Raw genomic sequence first — 19,633 nt, 5'->3', positions numbered from 1 at the left:
GTCAGCTTTTAACCAATACCTACCAATACCTATCCCAACCTTATTTTGGGGATCTGTGCTGCTTTACGTTTATAATCCCCCTTCAATTCCTGACAAGATAAAAGTCAAGGGAATAATACAATTTGTGACACCTCCAGCTGCTACTTAACCTCTTCTCAGACAGTAGATTGTCTAGTAGCTGACCTATTGGCAAATGTTGCCTGAAATGTTATCGCTTTCTTCTAATCCTGTCCCACAAAAGAAATTTTCCAAATATGAAGCAATTTTCCCATGGGGAAAATGTCCAAAATTGACAGTGTAATTTCAAGTCTGGATCATTTATGCTGCTGATTTTATTCAGCTTGCTTTGTTAGGACAAACTAAAGACATGACACTACTGCAGGAAAAAAGCTGCAAGTCTAACATGAAATTTTGACTCTTGAGGCTGAGGGCTTTACATAATAGAGATTATACATACATGAACAAAGAAGTTCTGAATAAGTGTCATTTTTTGTTTATCCAGCTGAAAAAAATCAGCAACAGATACTGTGCCATCTAACACTGGATACAGACAGACTAGACATTTACACGACTGTAATTAGCATTACACCAGTGTAAAAAAAGTAATGAACATGCAACACAAGTCTCTGAATTAATTACCCCTTAAAATAGACAGGAGTAAAGTACTTTTGGTATAATTTATATTAAGTTAACTTAAATCTGCCTACCCCTGGGCAGCCATCTGTGAAAACCTGTCAGGCTATTTACCTGCACCCTCACCAACTAGTGGCTTGGCATAGTAATAGCCACCCACTGGGCAAATTACCACAGGATAGCTGCACATCTGTCCCTTCCCAATCCCAGTGTAATTTATGTCGATACACAAAACCTATGTAAATAATGCCAAGTTATATGCACATCTTTCTATACCCAAAGAGCCAATAGAAGCTCTTCTCTTTCTGCTGAAGGAAAGTGCTACACCATTGATAAGATGTACAGAGATTCCATACCAGAGCTCCAATGGTGTGGTAAGAGACCTAAAGAAACAAACTAAGGATGCTAATCTATAATTTTCTCTTTATGATGAAATGTGTTTATTTGCATAACATATAATTATTGTTGGCAAATTGCCTGCATACTTAGTGGTACAAACTGCTGAATGTAGACTAATTTCTTTTGTGTAAATATCTCATGCCCAACTTTCCACTCATTTTCAGAGTTGTTCTACATATGTGTTTGAGAGATGCCCGAATTAAATAAAATTTCCTTTTGCGACCTGAATTCAGCCCCCTAGCGTGTATGATACTGTCTTTCATTTTATGATCACATACTACGTGTTCCACAAGCAGAGCTGTCAGCTTTGCTACCTTAATTCTCTTTTAACATTCAGTGCTTTTATAATTCATTTTCCTTTAAGAGAACAGAAAAAAAATTGATTGTGTGGAATCATGTTTACCCCTCCGTGACATAATTCATTGGCAAGATTGGAACCCTTGAATCCACAAAGCAAATCTTTGTCTTGTGAGCTGCTCCTAGTATAGTAAGCCATTCATCTCATTTGCCTGACAGAAACCTATTTTACTAGTGGGTTTCATAGCTATTTGCTGTTCTGCAAGGGAATATTGAGTTTATAGGTTCAATTCCAAGTTCAGGAAAGAGACTTAATAGTGGGGGTCTACTACAGACCTCCCAACCAAGGGGAAGAGCTTGACCAGGAATTCTTAGGTCAGCTCATGGAGGTAGTGAAGTCTAAGGATGTGGTAGTCATGGGGGACCTAAACTTCCTGGACATCTGCTGGGAAGAGCAGTCAGCCAGGTCTGACCGCTCACGTAGGTTCTTAGCCAGAGTGCAGGACCTCCATCTAACCCAGGAGATGCACAGCCCCACCAGGGGTGACGCCTTGTTGGACCTAGTGCTGGCCACGGATGATGACCTGGTGAGGGGGCTGCAGGTGCTCGACCACCTGGGCAACAGTGATCATTCCCTGCTGGAATTCACCATCCAGCGCAAGGTGGCAAAGGCCTGCAGCAAGGCAGCAGCCCTAGATTTCAGGAGGGCAAACTTCAATGAGCTAAGGAGAATAGTCCTGGAAGCACTGTGGTCCCAGAGGGGAGGGGAGCCAGGTGTCCAAGGAGAGTGGTCACTCCTTAAGGAGACAATCCTCCAAGCCCAAAGGGAGGTAATCCCAATGAGGATCAAAGGGAGCAGGAGGGCACACAACCCCCCATGGCTCACCAAAAGCATCCGGGAATGTCTCCTTGCTAAAAGGGAGGCATACACCCAATGGAAGGGAGGGGACATCACCAGAGATGACTATACTGCAGTTGCTCAGGGATGTAGGGGGACAGTCAGGAAGGCCAAGGCAGAGATGGAATTAGGACTAGCTTCCTGGATTAAGGACAATAAGAAGTCCTTCTTTAAATACATAGGGGGTAAAAAGAAAGTTCCGGGTAATGTGGAGCCCCTGCAGGACACGTTAGGAAATTTGGTCATCATTCCAGATGACAAAGCCAACATATTTAACGATTTCTTTGCCTCTATCTTCCTAAGCAGGGACCAGAACAGCTACCCCTGCTGGGCCCTCCTCAGGCCCCAAGGGAGGCACACCTGGGCCAAGGGTTAGGGAGGAACTAGTTAGGGAGCTTCTGGAGGGACTGAACATATTCAAGTCAGCCGGTCTGGAAGATTTCCACCCTAGAGTAGTAAAGGAATTGGCAGAGGTCATTGCAGGACCCCAGCACAGCTTTAAGAGCACTCGTGGTCCTCTGGTGTGGTGCCAGAGGACTGGAAGAGGCCCAATGTGGTTCCCATCTTCAAAAAGGGTAAGAAGGAGGACCCAGAAAACTACAGGCCAGTTAGTCTTACCTCAATCCTAGGCAAGCTGTTTGAGAAAATTACTCTGGCACACATCCATGAGGGGCCAGCAGGGGATTTCATGCTTAGGAGCAACCAACATGGGTTCATCAGTGGCAGGTCCTGTCAGACCAACCTGGTGGCCTTCTATGATCAGATCACCAAATCATTAGATGCAGGGGTAGCAATGGACATAGTCTTCCTGAACTTTCGGAAGGCCTTCGGCACTGTCTCTCACCCTGTTCTCATTAAGAAACCGGGGGACTGTAGTGTCGACACCCACACAGTCAATTGGGTCGCCAACTGGCTGGAGGGTTGCACCAAGACAGTGGTGGTGGATGGGTCATTTTCAACCTGGAGGGATGTTGGCAGTGGGGTTCTGCAGGGCTCGGTCCTCGGGCCCGCACTGTTCAACATCTTCATAAGTGACTTGGACAAGGAGGTAAAAAGCACCCTGTTCAAATTTGCTGATGACACGAAGATGTGGGGGGATGTGGGCACACTACAAGGTAGCAATAGGCTACAGTCAGACCTAGACAGGCTACAAGGGTGGGCGGATGAGAATAGGATGGGTTTCAACACCAACAAGTGCAAAGTGATTCACCTGGGGAAGAACAACCGGCACCATACCTACAGGTTTGGGAACTCCCTTCTCATCAGCACAGAGGCAGAAAAGGATCTTGGAGTTATCATTGACTCCAAGATAAACATGGGCCGGCAGTGTGGAGAGGCAGTAAGGAAGGCCAGCTGCACCCTGTCATGCATCCACAGATGCATCTCGAGCAGGTCCAAGGAGGTGATCCTCCCCCTCTATGTGGCACTGGTCAGGCCGCAGCTGGAGTACTGCATTCAGTTCTGGGCACCGCACTTGAAGAGGGACGTGGACAACATGGAGAGAGTCCAGAGGAGAGCCACTCGCATGATCGGGGGCAGCAGGGTAGGCCCTACGAGGAGAGGCTACGGGACCTGAACCTGTTCAGCCTCCACAAGAGAAGGCCGAGGGGGGATCTTGTGGCCTGTTATAAACTAGTCAGGGGGGATCAGCAGGCATTGGGGGAGTCACTGTTCCCCCAAGCACTGCCAGGAGTGACCAGGAATAATGGTCACGAGCTGGCAGAGGGTAGATTTAGGCTAGATATCAGGAGGCGCTACTTCACTGTCAGGGTGGCTAGGATCTGGAACCAACTTCCAAGAGAAGTGGTGCTGGCTCCTACCCTGGAGGTCTTTAAGAGGAGGTTAAATGACCACCTTGCTGGGGTTGTTTGACCCCAGTACTCTTTCCTGCCATGGAAGGGGGTCAGACTAGAAGATCTACTCAGGTCCCTTCTGTGCGGGGCATGAGCCAGGTTGTGACTGTTGCCCCGGTGGGTTCTATCCCCTGATGTTAGTTTGCGAGAGGGAGAGGTGGACTCGTAAGGGTTCCAGAACATTTTTATTTGATTTCTTACTTACGCACCACCGGTGTGGATGTGGCTGTGCAGGCGGTTACGCTTGGATCTGACCCGGTTCGGGTGAGGGACAAACGAACGAGAAACAAAACAATGGATCCGAGATCGAATACGAGCATGCGAGATACAAACTAATGACGAGATACAAACTAGTGAGATACGAGTGAGTGCACAAATGATTGCCTATGGTTCCGGAGGCAGGAGAAGCCGTGGGAAGCTGGCCAGGCCTATCCACTGAGCAGTGAATGCCCTGGCTTCTTCCTGGGCGGAGACTCAACCCTAGCTTTTATAGGCCAGATGACAAGCACAATTTCAAGCCCCAATTGGTCACATTTTCGCGCTAAGATGTTCACGGGTTTTTCCACAGGGGACGAGGTTTCCCGAGCACATGGCCAGGGCCATGCAGCAAGCCGAATAGGGGCTTTCCAGATTGTGAGGAGAGTGCTTGCTTGTTTCCAAAACAATGGCATGAAAGACTGGATTTTGGAATATGCCATGAAAGGAATACTTCATACATAACCACTGCATAGCATTACAAATAAAAACCCAGGAGTATGTGAAAAATCAAATGGCAATTCATATGCACCATTCCATAGTGCCTGTACATACCTATCACCATTGAGAAGTCAGATCCAGCACACAGCAGCTAAAGGGGGTCAGATATTCCAGACTGAGGTACTAATGGCATAGAAACATTCACATTCTGTACAGCAGCACAAAACACAGCTATTCCTTTAGACTTTAAATATCTGAATTATTTGGAACTAGATTAGATCAAAACCACCTTCCTTTCAGAAAAAAAATAATACAAAACAGACTGAGTGGCTCGTAAAAGTAACAATACTCGACAGAAATAAAACAACACTAATGCAATACTTGGGTCTGTAAGGAGAGTGCTTGACGGCATCTGTTGCTGGGCAAAGCTGGCAGAGTCCAGCTGGAGCGTGACACCTTCTGACCCTAGAAACTATGAAATGTGCCCTTCCTGTCTCCTATCCCATGCCCAGCTCAGGCAAGGTCTTTTGTATTTGCTATATTGGCTGCTATCCCTTCTTCCCCTAGCTCCTACACTTCTGCACAAAAAATACTGATGGGCAGAAAGAGAAACAATGTGAACACTTAAAAAAACACCCCAAAACACCCTTCCTATACTCACATTCTGTGCCCAGCACCCTTCACCCCAGGACCCTAAGAATGGCACATACTAAAATGCTTAGTGAAAATTGTACACAAACTGTACAATCAGCATAAAGGAGAGATGGAGCACACTCAATACACGAAAAATCTTTGGTAAATTTGGTAAAGTTGAACAAGTCTCTGAGTACAGGCAATATATCAGAGGCTTATAATTCAGAAAAATGTAGGCAGATGATCTCTATGACAGCTAATATACATCCCTCACATCATACTGACCCAACCACTATGAAATTTCAAGTCTCGGCTGGGGAAGTGCTTGAGATGGGCTGCCAAATTGAAAGGCCACGCTTTGTTGGATGGTTTCTAGTTCTCAGTTGTTTCTCAGGACCAGTCTCTCAAGACACCGTTAGCAAATCAGCACCTTGACCCTCTATCACATACATACTTAAGTACATTCACATGATCCCTTTAAATCTCCTTCTACCACATGACAAAGTCTGGGAAATTATAGACTCAGTGGGTATGTCTACCCTGGATGCTTTACTGCACAGTAGAATAGTTCACTAAGAAGTAAGCATGTGAGTCTACATGTGCATACACTTAATGTAGAGTAAACCTCCATAATCATATTTGCTACCTGCAAATGCAAGTAGTAAATTTACTTATAATTACTTATTGCACAGTAGTACTCATGTAAATACCTGACTGGGAGCAAATCTGGTCAGCTAGCCACCAGGGGGCAGGAGACTGCTCCCTGCCCCCAGGAGCTGCCTGCTGCCAGGGCAAGCTCCACCACCAGGGCCCTGGCAGAGACTATGTTCCCCTGTCCCAGCAGCAGGAAGCTCCATGCCCCCTGCTCCAAGATTGTGATTGGGGAGCAGGGCCTGGGAGAAAGGATAAGGATCTCCCAGCATCAGCCCCATGACCACAGAACTAGCACGGGGAGCTCTCTGCTGGCAGGGGATAGGGAGCCTGTTCCATGCCCAGCTCTGTGATCACAGACCTGCATGGGGAACAAGTTCTCTAGCCTGTTCCCCACCCAGCTCTGCTATCAGAGAGCTGACCAGGCAACAGACTCCCTGCAATCACAAAGATGATCAGCAAACAGGCTCCCCAGCCTATTCCCCACCAAGCAGGAAAACAGGCTCCACAGCCCACAATCACAGAGTGGGGGCTAGGAACTGTCCTGGTCACGGGCAGGTCCCAGCCCCATGCTGTGATCAACTGATTAAAGCAAAGGGCTTGGAAAGAGCTGCAGGGGTGGGGTAGGTCCCAGCCCCCTGCCCTGATCCACCAGTGAAGCAGCCAGCACCTAGTGACAGGGTGTAATGTCTCCTGGCCCAGTGCTCCCTGCCAAGAATGTCCCCCCTAATGGCAGTAAGGGCCTATTGCAGGGCTCCAGGAGGCAAGAGCAGTTTGCTGCCATTAGCAGCAAATATGTTCCTGTTTCCCTGCACATGTGGACACCTGCCTGAGAGCATTTACTCACAGGTTTACTCACAAGTAAGCTGCTCCTGGACCCAGTGTGGACTGTTGCATTGATCTTTTTCCCAGTCTCTATACAGAAGTGGAGTGAAGGGTCCACAAACTAGCCCCATGCAGGTGCCACAAAGTGTAGGTTCTAGAGTAGGTGCCATATGCACTGCATGTCCTAGGCCCTGTGCACAGGGCTGGTCCAGCATACACTACAAGCGAGTCAACTCTAGATGCAGAACCAGCAGTGGGGTCCAGCTGATGCAACTCAGTGGGCAAGATCCACCCCAAGGACTCCATCATTAGCACTCCTGGTTTAGAGAATAGTGGATAAGCTAACTCCTGTTTACATTACTTATGAACATAGTTCCATTGACATCTAGAAAAACTACCCTTTTAAGTTAAGTAAGCTGCATTTCTCAAATTAAGGCTACAAGACATATTGCAACATGCATCTTAGACTGTTGTATGAAACGTTCCATGATCCCATATGCATATTTTTGCATTCCTTAAATGTTGAGAGAGGATGTGGACAAGTCATCAAAATATTTTGACTGCATGGACATGAAAAACCATTGGCTTTTCTCAACAAACAAATAGTTTCCTTCAAGGAAATCTGTGACAAACATAGCTCAAAAAAAATCTTTTAAATGTTAAAATCAGGACCCATTACACTATTTAACATACACTTCTAAAGCAAAAGTTTCCAGACTCTGGCTTATGATGGTCACTTGCTGATATTCTTTGAACAGCTGAATCCCCTTTGCATGTTTCTTTCTTGCTTGTTGCTGCTTCTGTGTTTACAGAGGATCTTCACAGCAAAGGAGAGTGAGGCTAAAGTCAGGCTACATATGGTAAATATGGGTTGGCTGGTATAGTCACTGACCAGTGAGCATGCATTTCAGATTTCCTTCTATGTCTGCAGAAGGTATGATGCTAGTAAGCAGCACTACAAAGTTTGACTCAAGCTCTAATGACTCACACTTCTAGCACTGGAGGTCCTAATTTAATGTATGGTATGTCACCCAAGACAGCAGCCACCACGTTATAGCACAGGAAGAGCAAGAAAGCAAATCAGACAATGGGATTACAATTTTTCAAAAAGAAAAGCATTAAAGTCTGCTAGTAATTTAATATTACCATATTTTCTCACACACAACACATACTTTTTTTTTCCAAAAACCAGCTGCTGCAAACTGCAGTGTACATTATGCGTGAGAAATATGGTAAGTGCAGCTTCTTCTACACCAGGCAAAAGCAAAAGTAAAATCTGCATATGACTCAGAGGAAGCAGAACAATGAGCAGGCTTAGCTCCGTAGCTGCTGCTATTCAGTTACTTATACAAGGAAAGATATCTTTTTTTTTTAATTCTGCCTTTTCAAAACAAGGTGTGTATCTTATTCTGTGCATCTTATTTTGAAAAATATAGTATTTTATTTTTCGGCCTAACTCTATTGAGGTAGCCTATGCAAATGTGAAAAGTGAAAGGTTGTTCACAAGACCATCTCAAATGCAGCATCCTTCCAGCATGCTGATATGAGACAGTGCAATTGTGCAGGCTTGAGCTCATGAGATGATGTCATGGCAATTATTTCAATTGTCTTCAGTAAAAGCAGTAACTTAAGTCATTATATCATTATCTCCTTGTCATACTTATGGACTCCAGTACTGATGGACAGTTCTGTAGAATTATTTTTCCTCCCAAATATTCCTCAAGCTTGTGTGCTTAAGGATAGTAAAGAAAACATCCTCTTGGTGAAGTGGTTTTGAGATGTGTTATGAGTCATGCTAAAATTGCTACCCGGCTGGATTCTCCTGCCTCTCACAGCAATTCAATTGGTTTTGCTTTATTTGTTAGTTTAAAAAGAAAAAAAAAATTCACAAGGGAATGTCATGGCATATCAACCACATCACAAACTAATCACTTCCCAAATTAGATTCCTTTTTAAGTTATAATGATGGGAGTCATGCAAGCATAGTGTCAAGTTAGTTCTGTACATTTATTGATACTCCTATAGCTTTGGGGGGGAAAGCCCTTCCTGCCCGAGATGTTATCTGCCAAGAGGCAGTCCCACAGCAAATTTTAAGTTGAGTTAAAACCTCCAAGAAGAGTACAACCTTGGCACAAGCTTAACTAAATCTCTCTCTTCATCCACTGTTAATATTTCTATCTGAGCACTAACATGTTACTAAATTAATAATTAATGTCTACGGTAATGTGTCAATACTGATCACCGAGGAAACAGTTTTCATGTTACCACAACCAAAACTGCCTCTCAAACCAATCCTATTAAAGGCAAATTAATACATCAAGCTATAACAGTCTTATAAATTTATATAATGAGGCCAGAATCAAATCTACAAGAAAAAAATTGTTTCTAATATGACTGATAATAGTACAACAAAAATTATAATTGCTTACGACTTCTGGCAGAAAAATAACATCATGCTTTTGAACAAGGTTTTTGTTCATTTGTTTTTTAAAAGATGAAGACACACAAAACATAAGAAAATGTACCTTTACCTGTTTCCGCCATTGTGTATGCATGCTTCATATTTTCATGCACAAAATAGTATTTGTAATCTGCAAATACAAGAAAAATCAGTACTTATGCGCTATTTTTTTAAAGATAATATTTGCCTTTTATGATAACAAATGGCTTTTTGTATGCATAATCAGTGAATGTGCATTTTATGCAGTTGCAAGTAAGCAGCATCATAGAATGGTAATGGCTTTTCTCAAAACAGCAAGAAGAAGCAGTTTTCTGAAGTGGTAATCATCCTAAAAAGTCAATTTGCCATCACACTAGTCTTACTTGCTTCACTATGAAGTTCTATACAGTTGGGCCTTGATTTATACAGTATGTTTCTGCATGGTTTCAGTTATACGCAGTCAATTAATTGTGACTCTTTATTTTTGTACACAGTATGAATTAACTGTACACAGTATGAATTTTGCATGGTGAAATGCAGTCACCAGGATGTGCAGATCCGTGTAGAATCAGCTGATCCCTTCCCACCCCCATCCACCACGCTGCTCTCAGTGTAGCTGCTAAATGTGTTGGCTTGTGGTGGAAGGGTAGGGGGGAAGGAAGGGACATGGGGTGCAGATCCATGCCCCCTGTGGTGAGGGAGGGAGTGGGGTAGGTGTTGGGGCTGGAGCAGGCACTGCCCAGCTAGGGTGAGCCAGGCATGGGACAGAGCCACAGCTCATCTGGAAGCCCGGCACTGGCCCAGCTCCAGCCTACAGCTGCAGCCCAGTCGCCCCATGCAGATGTGGGGGCACATGACCCCCACCCCCCGGGGTGCTCTCCTGGGGTAAGAACAGCAGTGGGAGTGTCCCCGTACCCCCTGGATGAGCCACGGCTCCATCCTGTGCCTGCTTCACCCCAGCTGGGCAGCATCTGCACCTGCCCCACTCCTCCCTCACTACAGGGAGCATTGATCTACACCCCCCTCCCCCCAAGCCCCTTCCCTCCCTCCTCCACTTCCACCACATCAGACTTACCAGCTGGCATGTAGCTCTCCAAGCCATCGGGCTCTGCTCCTCGCTGCCTGTGTGTTGCGCTGCCGCTGTGCTCACGCACAGACATTTATCATCCAAATTATCATCCGCATCTGGAACCTAAACCCTTATTTCCCATAGATCCTTGGTATCTTTTTATGCGATTTCTATTTGCAGGGTGTTTCTTCAAGAATGTAACCACTGTGTAGATCAAGGCCTGGCTGTACTTAAAATTTTGTATTTCCATGATATATATGGGTTTAGTGTATAGAAGGCTAGAATAAATGTATAAAGCTCCTTGGTATCATTTGGGATTATTTTTACCTTACAAGTTTTACTTTGATTAGCTGCAAGAAAATCAAGATCACACCTTGTCATGTTTAAGTAACTACTGTTCTACAAGTGTAACTTGGTATGCAAGTCACTCACTGATATGCCTGTTAGTGGTCTATTTCCTTTTGCCTAAAACAGAGTAACATTTTATAATAAGGTATTATACCATGTATAATAAATCAAATAGATGTTTTAAAGTGTGCTGAGTAAAAATCTTAAGCAAAGAGCATATTTTTTTCCTATTGTAAAAACCATGACTAAAAGGGTACACTACTTTCTGAATGTCTGCAATGCTTACATCCTCAAAATATGTGCCTAAGTCTCAACTAGACACAAAGAAGAAAAGAAAAAGGTGATTTGGTGATTGTTAATCACCCTGCTCTATTTCAGATTAGGAGATTCCCGAAACCTACAAATAAATGGCACTGCCATGATCTTATGCATAGCTCCACAATATTCCAATATATTTATTACAGATCTTGAAGTACACCTCCCTTGCAGTTGTCCTCTCATCTCCCTATTACACCCAAGATACACTAATGACATCTCTGTTATGCAAACACATGGGAAGGAATATCAGGAAAAATTCTACCAGGATATTAATAATATCTACTTCTCCATCAAACTGACTCTTGAATGCTCCACCTAGCTAATTCACTCCTTGAACATGACCATGAAACTTTGCATTAGCCACATCACCATAACTGCTACAGCTACTTCCATGCCACCAGCTTTCATCCTAAGCAAAATACTAGATCCATCATCTACAGCCACGCTCTACATTACAGCAGCGTTTGCTCTGATCCCACTGATCAGGATATATGCCTCAGGGATCTAGAATAGTTTCTTCCAATACAATATCAAAACCTTAGCCATCCAGAAAAAAGCCAGGCTCAAATCCTACTCCAACCTGCTACACATCCAACCCCAAGACAGGGAAAACAAAACCCTTCTGGTAATCACTTCAGGCATTTTTACATGTGCTCCAGGAGTGGTGGGGAGGGGAATCGCTTTAATTAGAGTGAATCCATTGAATGAGTTTTTATGAAACCACCCCCACTGCCACTTTGAAGTGCACAGACATGATACATGAGACACAAAGACTAATTAGGATGCTCCAGCAGACTTCATAGATTTCATAGACATTAGGGCTGGAAGGGACCTCGGGAGATCATCGAGTCCAGCCCCCTGCCCAAAGGGCAGGAAGTCAGCTGGGGTCATAGGATCCCAGCAAGATAAGCATCCAATTTACTCTTGAAGGTGTTCAATGTAGGTGCTTGAACCACCTCCGCTGGCAGACTGTTCCAGACCTTGGGGGCTCGGACAGTAAAGAAATTCTTCCTTATGTCCAGCCTGAAACGGTCTTGCAGGAGTTTGTGATCGTTCGACCTCGTCATCCCTTGGGGTGCTCTGGTGAACAGACGTTCCCCCAGATCCTGGTGGTCACCCCTGATAAACTTATAGGTGGCCATCAGATCACCCCTGAGCCTGCGCTTTTCCAGGCTAAAGAGTCCCATGGCTCTCAGCCTGTCATCGTAAGATCTGTTTTCCTGACCTCTGATCATGCGCGTGGCTCTCCTCTGGACTCTCTCAAGCTTCTCCACATCCTTTTTGAATTGTGGAGCCCAAAACCGGACGCAGTACTCCAGCTGCGGCCTCACCAAGGCCGAGTACAAGGGGAGAATGACGTCCCGGGATTTACTCGAGAAGCATCTATGGATGCATGCCAGCATTTTGGTCGCTTTACTAGCCGCAGCATCGCATTGGAGGCTCATGTTCATCTTGTGGTCAATGATGACCCCCAAGTCTCTTTCTTCTGTAGTGCTAACCAATGTAGCACTGCCGAGCCTATAAGGGTGCTGCAGGTTTTTCCTCCCAAGGTGGAGAACCTTGCATTTATCGGTGTTAAACACCATGAGGTTCTCGTCTGCCCATTTGCTGAGCTTGTCCAGGTCAGCCTGGATCACCCGCCTATCTTCTGGCGTGGATGCTTTGCCCCGAAGTTTGGTGTCATCGGCGAACTTGGCCAGTCCACTCCTGACTCCAATGTCCACATCGTTAATGAAGATGTTGAACAGGATGGGTCCCAGGACAGAGCCTCGAGGGACCCCACTGGTCACAGGGCACCATGATGAGCGACTGCCATCAATCACAACCCTCTGGGTCCGACCACGAAGCCAATTTCCCAGCCAGTGGATCGTGGTGGAGCCAAGGCCACAACTGGGCAGTTTGGCCAAGAGGTGATCATGGGATACCAGATCAAAACCTTTTTTGAAGTCAAGATACATGACATCAATCTCTTCTCCCTTGTCCAGGTGATAGGTCACCTGGTCATAGAAGGAAATGAGATTGGTCAAACAAGACCTACCCACAACTAACCCGTGCTGGCTGTCCCTTAGAATGTTAGCCTGGGCCAGTCCCTCAAGGATGGCCTCCTTAATAAACTTTTCTAAGATCTTCCCCAGGATAGAAGTCAGGCTAATGGGCCTGTAGTTAGCCGGATCCACTCTCCTCCCTTTCTTGAAGATTGGCACCACATTGGCCTTCTTCCAGTCTTCGGGCACTACACCAGAGCGCCAGGAGTTTTCAAAGATCCGTGCCAGGGGCTGGGCTATGACGCTCGCCAGCTCCTTGAGTACCCTGGGGTGCAGGTTGTCAGGGCCAGCTGACTTGAAGGTATCCAGCTTCTCAAGGTGTTCCTTCACGAGGTCAGCATTGATGGAGGGTAGGGGATTCCCCTCACCCAGATTTCCCTTTCCCATAGCAGGCATGGGCATCCCGTGTGACTGATGAAAGACTGACGCAAAGTACCTATTTAATAGGTTGGCTTTTTCCTGGGCGTCAGTTGTCAGTTGCCCCATCTGGTTTAGCAGGGGTCCAACATTGCCCTTGCTTTTCCTCTGGTTCCCCACATACCTGAAAAAGGACTTTTTGTTGTCCTTGATGCCTGAAGCTAGTTGGAGTTCAGTTGCAGCCTTGGCTTTCCTGGTTTGGTCCCTGCAGGACCGGACCAGCGCGGAGTAATCCTCCTTGGAGGTGAATCCCGTCCTCCATCCTTTGTAGGCTTTCCTTTTTAGCCACAGTAGGTCCGCTAGGTCTCTGGAGAGCCAGGGGGGCTGCTGTGCCTTCATGCTGCCTTTCCTCCGTGTTGGAATAGATTTAGCTTGTGCACTGAGGATCGCTTCCTTGAGAAGCAACCACTCTTCTTGAACTCCCATCTCCCTGGGGTCATGGTCCCTGAGGGCCTGACCGACTAGCCTCTTGAGCTTGTCAAAGTCGGCTTTTCTGAAGTCAAGGACTTCTGTGTTGCTGACTGACTTGCCAGCTTTACGGCGGATGGTGAAGGTGATCAGCTCGTGGTCGCTGTCACCCAACTTCCCATCAATCACTAGGTCGCCGATTAGGTCGTCCCCCGTAGCCAGTACCAGGTCAAGCAGCGCTTTGCCTCTCGTTGGCCCATAGACTTCTTGGGTCAGGTAGAGGTCATCCACGCACGAGAGAAAGCTTTGCGCCCGCTCAGATTTAGCTGAGTGATCTTCCCACGAGATGGCCGGGTAATTGAAGTCACCCATGACAACCAAGGTCCTGGAGCAAGCGGCCTCAGTCAGTTCCCGGGCGAACTCCTGGTCAAGCTCGGGACTTTGAGTGGGAGGTCTGTAGTAGACTCCCACCGTTGTGTCCCCTGTGCCGAATTCCCCACGAATTTTTACCCAGAGGGTCTCTAGCTGTCCATGCCGGTCACCAACATCAGCTTGCAGGGACATGTAGCTTTCCTTCACATAGAGAGCTACATCCCCGCCCCTTTTGTCAACACGATCCCTCCTGTATAGGGTATAGCCCTCTATACCCGTGGTCCAGTCATGGGTGGAGTCCCACCAGGTCTCCGTTATCCCAATGACATCATATTTCTTTGCACTGAGCAGGAGAACGAGCTCGTCCTGCTTGTTGCCCAGGCTCCTGGCATTAGTGTACAGGCAGGCAAGTGTGCCCTTGGGGGCTCTTGCCTTGCCCACAGATTGTGCCAGGGCTGGGGAGGGGTGAGCTCCCTTAAGTGCCCCCTTAAGTGCCTTGGTCCGCTGGCTTTGCAAGGGCCGTTCAGCGGGACAGCAGGGGCAGTAGTCCCCCCATCCCCCAGCGGGCTTAGTTTAAAGCCCGGTGGAGCAGGTCAGCCAGCCTGGCTGAGAAGAGCCTCCTCCCCAGAGGAGAGAGGTGGAGGCCATCTCTTCCCAGCAGCTCGCTGCCTCTCTCTCCAAAGAGCGGGCTGTGGTCATGGAAGCCAAAGCCTTCCCGATAACACCAGCGCCGCAGTCTTTGGTTCACCACGTGGATCCTCCTCTCCCTCCTCAGCCCATAGCCCGAGACTGGGAGGATCGAGGAAAATACCACCTGAGCTCCCAGACCCCTAAGCCCTGCTCCCAACTCCCTGTAGCGCCTCATGACCTGGCTGGGGGTGCTCCGAGCCGTGTCATTGGTGCCTACATGAATAAGGAGCATGGGGTAGTGGTCTGTGGGCCGGAGGAGCTGCGGGATCCTCTCCGCAATGTCTCGGATGCGGGCCCCCGGGAAGCAGCAGACTTCCCGGGCTAAGGGGTCAGGGCGGCAGATTGCCCCCTCAGTGCCCCGCAGGATGGAGTCTCCCACAACAAACACCTTACGCTTTGTCTTGGGGTCGGCAGGGGGCTCGGTGGCTGCTGAGAGGGTGTCTGGGGGGGCTTCGGGGGAGTGGGGGCGCAGCGGGCTTCACCCGCGCATCTCTCACCGCTCCAGAGCCTACCTGAGTGTGATTGAGTCTACTCTGACATGCTGTAATTACAGCACATCAAAGCAGCTTCCCAGCATGTCTACAAACACCCTTACAGCCCTCATCTGTAGGAACATGGAAAGATACGTGCAGTGGTGGTTTTACAGGAGGGTTTGACTGGCAAAGGGAGAGGAGTTAGGAACACTTTAGACATATCATTAATGACCTCCTGGAAAATGACATCTCAAAACTGCCTTGGGGGACAAACCTATCCTGGTTTCCAGGTAGCCCCTCAAGCTTAGATGATGTCTCTCCCTCAACAGACTACCTAAATTATATTCTCACCAGGCAACACACCTTATTAAAGATCCAGATATCAGATGTGTCCTCTCATCAACACAGATCACATCATCACTGAAGAAGCAAACACCACAAATAATAACATTCAGGGTTCATTTACCTGCTCCTCCACCAATGTCATATGCACCACCACTTATTTACAGAGCCCCTCTGCTATCTATGTTGGCCAGACAGGCCAATCCCCAAGTAAAAGAATGAATGAACACTGATATGACATCAAATCCAGAAGCACAAAGTCCCAACAATACTTTAGCTTCCCTGAACACATCATCACTGACTTGAGATTAACTGTATTTAACAAAAGAATTTTAAAAACCAACTTGAACATGACTGCCTAGGCCCTTCCCCTTGACCAGAAGCATTGAGGTGAACACCACCTGAGCCCCTGTGCCCTTCACCTTTGCACACAGAGCCCTTTAGTCACTTTTGATTTGCTCAGAGTCTCCCTTGGTAGTGTCACTGGTGCCCACAAGGATGAGCAGTATGGAGTAATAGTCAGAGGACTGGACGAGTCTCGGTAATCTTTCTGTGACATCTCAGATCCAGGCTCCAGGCAAGCAGCAGACCTCCTGACACAACAGGTCAAGCCAGCAAATGGATGCCTCCACCCCTCTCAAAAGGGAGTCTCTAACTACCACCATCACCTGTCACTTCTTGGTGGCAGTGGTCTCAATCCTTCCAACTTTGGGGAGACCAGGCCTGTCCACCTCCAACAACAGAATGTGTTCCCCCTCCTCTGTTGCTAGGGCCCCACATCTGTTCTCTAGGCAAACTGCTGCAGGTGGAGAAGTCAAAAGCTTCCAGCTTCCACTTTCCTGGGAGACCATGTCCTCTCCCTTCTCTAGCTCTGCCTTTGGCAGTCCTTCCTCCACAGTCTCACAAGTCTCCTCCAGCACTGAACTGATGAAGTCTTCATGGCAGAGGATGCTTCAGAACCTTGCCACCTCCTTCTATAGCTCTCTTGCCTGCTCCTTGAGAGACACCACGAGAAGGCACCACTCACATCACAGACACTCCCCACATGCCTGTCACTGGACAGAATCTGTTGGAAGCCCTCTATTCCTTCATGCATGCACATTAAATCATAGACCAGGTATTGTTACAATAAATATACATGGAATCTGCTCCAATACATTTTCTCTCCCCTATAAATTACAATTGAAAGAATTTATAAATGATAGTAGTCTGAGTATCTTGCACATACAAAACAATAAAAAAAGACACTTAATTTTTTCTGGTCACATGCCTCTCTACAGGCACTCATAGTTAACAAGCATATAAAAAGTAACACACTAGAAACTCAGAGTTTAGTAACATAAACTCTTGTGTTCACAGTTGATTTTGGAGCTTGGCATAGACTTTAGTTTATAAAGAGAATTTTTTTATCATGATTCCAAACTGACACAATTGGTTCATTGTCAAACAAGTGCTTTGTTGACTTACCTAGAGTTGTAGTGGTTCTATACAATGAACCTACATGGTTTTTAAAAAACAAATATGCTGTCCACCTACACAGATAGGAAGCTTCCTCTGTAATAAGAGGCCACTGACCTGTAATCAAAAGAAAATCTTAAACTCTCTGCCTTCTGTATGTCTGATGGTCTTCATTGCCCTTTTCACATAAGTATTCAATTACAGCTTTATTCTAAATTGAGTCAGTTTCAGAGATAGTTTGAGTTTCCTCTGTGCCTGGTGAGCCCTGATCTCCCATTCAGAAGACAGCTAAGATATAGAGCATGGGTGGGCAAAATGGCAGATCTGGCCAGCAGCCAGTATCCATTTCCCAGCAGCCCCTGCCCATGTGGCTGGAGCCAGTTTCCATGGAGACCCCAGCAGCAGCTGCACTGTGATAGCACAGGTCAGGGTTTCCATGGAGACCAGCCCCAGCAGCGCTGGCAGGGCACGCAGCAGGGCAGAGTGGCTCCAGAGTCAGGCTGGGATCTCGTGGTGGTGAGACTGTGGTCCAGATCTGGGCCGAGGGTGTGCAGGTAGCAGATTGCAGCTCTGCCCAGGCTCCTTGCAGCAGCAACAACAAGGAGGCAGAGAAGCAATCTGCTGCCTGCACTCCTCTTCCCAGAGCATGCAGGCTGCAGACCACAGCTCTGCCTCAGCTCCAGACCACATCACTGCCACAAGATCCCAGCCCACCTGCAGAGTAGCTCTGTTCACTGTCACATGCCCTGCCAGCGGGGATGGCATTAGAGGGAGACTTGGGAGAGCTATAGCTACCCCAAAATTCCTCGTAGCCCCCTCTAGCCACCCCTCCCAGTGCCACCCTTGCCACCACCGCTGCCCACCCTGCAGACAGAGCCTGCCTCGCCCTGGTTCAACCCACAGCACCCCCTCCTCAGCACCCCCTCGCCACCCACACGGGGAAGAGGCTGGCGCTGCTGCTGCCTGCCAGTGCTGCTGGGGCTGGATGAGTCTACATGGAAACTGGCCCTAGTCATGCGGGCACAGGCTGCTGGGAAATGGAGTCCACTGCCAGCCAGATACAGCCCACGGGCTGGACTTAGCCCACCCCTGATGTAGAGGGAGCTTGATAATACATTTTGGCCTAGACCTTGTTCTGAATATTCAAATGCCAGCTAGTATCTTGGGGGAGAAAGGGGGGAGAAGTGAACAGCTGATAGACCCTAGAGATTAAAAGCCTGATTCTACACCAGTTAGAGCTAGTATTAGGATGTCTTCCTGACTTCAATGCTATAGGACCAGGCTGTAGGCATGTAACAAATCTCTGACATACAAATGATGCTTTTCCTTTACTACTCAGTTCACAAAAGGAACCTAATATTTGATTAACTTGGGTCCTTGTTACACCTTACACAGAGCTGCACAGATGTTGATGGGTGTTAGTGGTAGCTCAAGTTTGTATAAGTCACACATTCAGGCCAGCAGAGGCCTGGAGGACTCCCTCCCCCAGCTTACTTATGGCTGCCTGGGCTGTCAGTCCTAGCCCAGCAACAGTACCTGGACAGGCATGTTAACTCTTCTCTGTCTGCTCCCCTAGGACTGACAGCCTGGGCAGACATATGTAAGGAGGTGAAAGGGAGGCAATGAGCAGGGATCTGGAGTGCTGGTGAGGTCAGGGGGGAAGCAGCAGTGGGCCTAATCCAAGCTAGCGGGGGAAGAGGGCCAGGCCATGAATTTACACTAAGGTGTAGCCTAGAGTGGCTACACTTTAGTGTAACACAAGCTGGATAACATGGATCATAAATAATCCTGTCCTGAAATGGCATAACTTTGAGCAGTATAACAAGTGCTTAAAACCAGTTTCAGGTGTTAATGTGAAGACAGTCTAGGTGTTAAGAGCTTGAGGAGCTGCCTAAAATTACTACGTAACAAGGTCTTTCCTATTGACCATAGCTGCCATGTTTTGAGGAGCTCCTTAAATGATAAATTCCCAACAAGAATTTACACTGAAATATCAGGACCAAGGTTGTACCCTGGGTTAAAATTCAGGATTAGCTCTTCTCATTTAATTCCTCATTTTGTCTTTTTCTTTCAATTCCTCTTTCCTCAATCATCCTTACCCCACTCCAGTTTTCCCTCTATTCCATTATGCTAAGAAGAGGTGCAAGAAGACTGCCCTTCACTCTCCATTGAGCATAACTACAAAAAACCCAAGATTTCTCAATACTTCTGGTGGGTAGTGAGTGGTAGCATCCCTTCCTCCTCCCTGCTTAGAGCAGAAGTGACAGAGATTATGATAATGTTCGAATGAGGCACTTGAACACCTACCACCTTGTAGGTGGGTGTTAAATGCTACATTCCTAAAATTAGCACAGTTGAACTTCAAAAT

At 47.1% G+C, this 19,633-nt stretch overlaps 1 protein-coding gene across 3 annotated transcripts in view; it reads right to left on the bottom strand.

The window, feature by feature from the left end:
* Positions 1-19,633, bottom strand: part of RNF144B (ring finger protein 144B) — a 153,722-nt gene that overhangs the window by 80,765 nt on the left and 53,324 nt on the right. The window contains exon 2 of one of the 3 annotated variants that reach the window (XM_090039406.1): positions 9,417-9,476. The exons of the other annotated variants lie outside the window; for them this stretch is intronic. The gene's annotated coding sequence lies outside the window, so the exon portion shown is untranslated. The remainder of the gene's footprint in view (positions 1-9,416; positions 9,477-19,633) is intronic. 3 annotated transcript variants of the gene reach the window in all.

This window comes from Crocodylus siamensis, chromosome 3, assembly GCF_052110815.1.
Source record: "Crocodylus siamensis isolate JL-2025a chromosome 3, ASM5211081v1, whole genome shotgun sequence".
Classification (NCBI taxonomy): domain Eukaryota; kingdom Metazoa; phylum Chordata; order Crocodylia; family Crocodylidae; genus Crocodylus; species Crocodylus siamensis.
Note: the sequence above shows the minus strand (reverse complement) of the source record. Positions and strands in the feature narration are given on the sequence as shown.